Source organism: Octodon degus, unplaced genomic scaffold (genome assembly GCF_000260255.1).
Source record: "Octodon degus isolate 3935 unplaced genomic scaffold, OctDeg1.0 scaffold00087, whole genome shotgun sequence".
NCBI lineage: Eukaryota > Metazoa > Chordata > Mammalia > Rodentia > Octodontidae > Octodon > Octodon degus.
Genome location: NW_004524663.1, coordinates 10,440,310 through 10,444,948, shown reverse-complemented (window position 1 = coordinate 10,444,948; position 4,639 = coordinate 10,440,310). Strand labels below are relative to the sequence as shown.

General features: G+C 41.6%; 1 pseudogene; it reads left to right on the top strand.

Annotated features, from left to right (window-relative positions):
* Positions 1 to 4,639, top strand: part of LOC101571771 — a 21,164-nt pseudogene that overhangs the window by 1,964 nt on the left and 14,561 nt on the right.

The window sequence follows — 4,639 nt, the reverse complement described above, 5'->3', positions numbered from 1 at the left end:
TTCTTTCTTTCTTTCTTTCTTTCTTTCTTTCTTTCTTTCTTTCTTTCATTTTGGGTGTTCGATATTTTGTTGCAGCAGTGAGTGAAAAGTAACTGAAACACCTACAGCCCCAGAAAAAAATCTTAAGAACTACCAACTCCATTGTGTTGGCATTTTAAGAATTCAGGCCGGAAAAATACTGTTATATTACAAGGAAAAGACCAAAGGTATGCTTATCAGATTCCCTACCTGTTGTTATATTTTAGAGCTTGGTTTTGTTGCTTTGACAAAAATTTCTGAAAATGAAAGCTTTGTTCTAGTAAAGAAAATCTCTGTCTCATTTTCTATGTCACCACACTGAGTGCTTTTGCGTTCATCCTGCTAGCCCTGTACTTGGCTGTTGACTATGGACAGAAAACCCATTCTTCTATCCTGGAATGAGTTCTCTTCTGGAGTAGTTGACCACGAGGCATTTGAGAAGCTGGAGGATGACTAGTCACACAAAGAACATCTCACAGCATGTGGTCACCACTGCTCTCTGGGTGCTCATTGTCTTTATATTCTACAAAATTAAGTTTTGTGGGTGAGGGATCTAATAGCTACTGCAAAATGTATTGCTGGAAGGGTCTAGTAGACTGGAGAGGGGAGTATTGAAGCAGGCTTTAGTATAGGGAATCAGTGATAAAGTTGATCATTTGTGTGTTTCCAGATTATTGGGAAAGATGTACTTGAGTATAAACTGAGGAGGAACTTGAGTCAGCTTGTGACATGGTTCACCAGGTCTTTTCCTGGATATCGGTAACTTACATATTTGGAATCATATGGTCTTTGTCTCATCTTCTCCAAGAATAGATATTTGAAGCTTCATTCTAAGGTAGTTGCTCTTAACTTTCCAAAAGGGATACCATGAATATTTTTGCTTCTGTGATAAAACGATGTAAGTTCTGAGGGTTGAGGACGTGACCCAGTGATACAGCACCTGCCTCACAGACTCAAGACCTTGGTTAGATCCCTAGCACTACAAACACAAAACAAACAAATAACCCCCACTCCTGAAAAAGATCAAGATGAAAGATAGATAACAGGCAACAGAGAGATTGGTCTTTTATAGATAGGAAGCAGACTGAGAGCTAGATCAAGAGTGGAAGGGAGAAGGGAAAAGGATCAGAGAAAAGAATTAAGATGTGCTATGGTCATGTACCAACACCCTACAAAGAGTGCACTGCAATCATGTACTAAAAAAAATTTTTTTTAATAAATAAACTAAACTTACCATGAGTGTATACAGGCAAAACATATGAAGAGTTCAGTGCTCCCTGAGGTCTCAGGCATCCACTGTCAGCACTTGGATGTATCCTCTGCAGCTAAGAAGGAACTACCATATAGTTAAACTCTAAGATTGTTGCCAACATGATAGATGGTAACCAATGTTTCACTGTATTTTAATCTGCAATTTTTTCTCTTAAAAGCAGTAAAGATATAACTTTTTAAAATGCAGCTTTTTGAATTGAATACCTATAGATCTATAAGTCTCAGTAAATGTTTCTATTTTGCTCAGCTTTTTTCTAAATTGGTGGAGACTTGCTCATAAACCAGAATTAGTCTACAAAATATAGAAGCCAATGGTCTTTCAACCACATGTTTGAAATAAAAATGTTCGTAAATATTCTGGGGTGGAAGGATGAGATTTTTCATGACTAAAGACAATAGACTGAGGAGTCTGACCACTGAAAGACTGCTCAGGCACACCCAGAGATGAGGCCCCAAACATCTCCACATACCTGGAATCCATACCTGCTACAAAGCTCCCTATTAGGAAACTAGCCCCATTCTTGTGTGTGTGTGTGTGTGTGTGTGTGTGTGTGTGTGTGTGTATTTTTTAAGACAGGGTGTACAGGGTGTTCAGGGTCTCACTTCATAGATCGGGTTTGTAGTGATCCTCCTGTTTATAGCCTCCCAAGCGCTGGGATTATAGGCTCGCACCACCATGCTCAGTCTTAATCGCCTGTCTCAGCATGCCCTGGGGGTGGGGCCAAAAATGTCAGGAGATCAAACTCCCGGCCCCTGCCTCTAAACAGATGCTTTAATCTGCTGAGCTGTTTGGCCCACCTGCCCACTAGCTGCATTCTTGATGCATGGATTCTTGTCAGTTTCTATCTCAGAAGATTGTGTTTTACTAGCCACAACTGTTGAGTTAGGATTATATCTTCCTCTGGGGAGTACAATCGTCTGTCCTCTAACTACAATAATGTTGAAATCACTTAAGAGAACAAAGAACAAATTATTTCCAAGCCCAGCAGAGTATTTCAAAAGTCTTATTCTAAGTTTTTAAAAATTATAAATTATGTGTTATTTGCATCATAAATCTCTTTTATTGGTCCATTAAAAGCAAGCATGTTCACTTCACTGCCGGCTTGATTTTAGGTATGACTACCCATTTTCCTTTGGCCAGTGAAATGTGAACAGAAGTTACCTGTGTTGCTTTCAAGTTGAAACTTCCCTTTCCCTTTGCCATAGAAAACAATGTTTTTTTAGTTCATAGTTGCTCGATAATCCTTAGTCCTACGGTAAGACCCACCCTGACACAGCAAGCAACCCCCTCGTGAACAAGCAGCCTACTTGAGAAATAAGCCTGAGTTGCTGCAACTTGGGGGTTGCCTATTATTGTAGAATGGGCTGCTTTATGAGGATTAGTATGGGAAAGTGCTTTTCATGTGGTTATATTTTATGAAGATATAAAGATTCAGTGCAGTTGAAGACATGGGAAAATTGTCAACACTGAAATAACCAGAGATATGACATGATCGCTGTTGTGGTTTATAGCTGAATGTCCTCCCGAAAGCCTCATGAACTCGAAGGTGAGGGGGTTGGAAGAGCAGCAGATTATGTGCCCTCATAGCTAACTTGCTGTTAGGAAGGGCAACTGGTGGGAAGAGCGGGTCACTGGAGGGATGGCCTGGAAGGAGCCTCTTCCCAGCTCCTCCCTTCAGTCTCTGCTGCCATGAGAAGCTCTCCTCCTCCAGGCGCCTCTGCCTTGTTATCCTGCCTTGGAACCAGCTGACTATGCCCTGAAATGGGAGCCAAAATAAACCTGTTCTCCTTTAAGTTGTGGGCATCAGTACTGTCTTAGCCGTAAGACTGAAGCAATGGGACTGAAGCAATCACACTGCAACTGAAAGAATAGCATGTGTAGTCTAGAATTAATATCACTTTGTAGGAAAGCTCATTTAGTATTCATGGAGCCATAGGTTTTCTGATGAGGAATCCCAGAGAAGACCAAGTCCAATTCCCTCATGACTCCTTTTTATACCATCTCCAGGGCCTCCTCATAAACCCTCACGGATAGAGAGCTTGTGGGACAGCATGTTCCTATTCTTGTTAACTCCATTGTTTCTAAGTGCCTTATGTGCCGCCTTTCTGTCTCTGTCTCTCCCTGTCCCTCATTCTCGCCTTTTCTCTCTGTCTCTCTATTGTTCTGTCTCTCTGTGTGTCTGTCTTTCTCTGTGTCTGTCTTTCTCTGTGTCTGTCTGTGTCTATCTCTCTGTCTCTCTGTCTCTCTGTCTGTCTCTCTGTCTCTCTTTTTCTTTCTCTCTTTCTCTCATTTTTTTCTAGACAAGGTCTCACTACGCAGTTTAGTGTGGCTGTGAACTCACTGTGTAGCACAGACTGGCTCAGCCTTGTGGCAATTGTCCTGCTTCAGCCTCCTAAATGCTGAGATTACAGGTGTGCGCCATCACACCCAACCAATCACACCCAACTAATTTCTTTTTTTATTTTATTGCAAGTCACTGGTTATATTAAACATAACCCTTCATGCTGCAGAAGCCTAACCTGCCACCTTCTTCTCTTTATGAAACGCACCCAGGTCCTGTGATTCCTTGCTGTCATTACTTCCAGACCACCCTCTTCTGCAGCCGCTCACCCAGAGGCCACCCGCAGGTCTGGCAGACCATTCATTCTTAAGTCCAGTAACTAGGAGGCTTCCCACCCCACCCCTGAATCTGCCACCTCCCAACTTCCTTGCTGCTGCTGAAGCACACCCACAGAAAACACCTTTGATGTGACAGACCTCTGAGAAATTCAAAACAAATCCAGAAGAATGGCTAGCAATTAGGTCTGAAATTGTAACAACAAAAAAGGACAAATCCCTGAATTTTTCCTTTGGGGGAAATACTGAGACAACAGATTTATTGTATAATTCAGCTGAATGATTTTGGGGACCACAGCACTCCAAAGGGACACCAGTTGCATTGAATTTCAAGAAGTATCAACATGTATGTACTTTTGAGAGGGATACTTTCAGGGATTTCTGAGAACATTTAGCAACTTCTGGGCTTACATGTATTTAGTATGTATAAGGCAAGTACTTACCTTAAGTACTGCCCGCTAGCTAGGTGTGGTGGTGCACACCTGTAATCCCAACAATATGAGAGACTAAGGAAGGAAGATCCTGCCTGGGCATTTTGGCAACTTAATGAGACCTTGTCTCAAAACAAAAAATAATAAGGGTGGAGGTTGTAGTGCAGTGAGAAGAGCTTGGGCACAAGCCACAGTACCAGAAGAAAAATGTCCTCTGATTGGAAAACTCAGAAAAATCATATTAAGAAGAAATTTTAAAGTTATGAGGAAATCTTATGAAGAAATTGTTCATGGCTAGGCA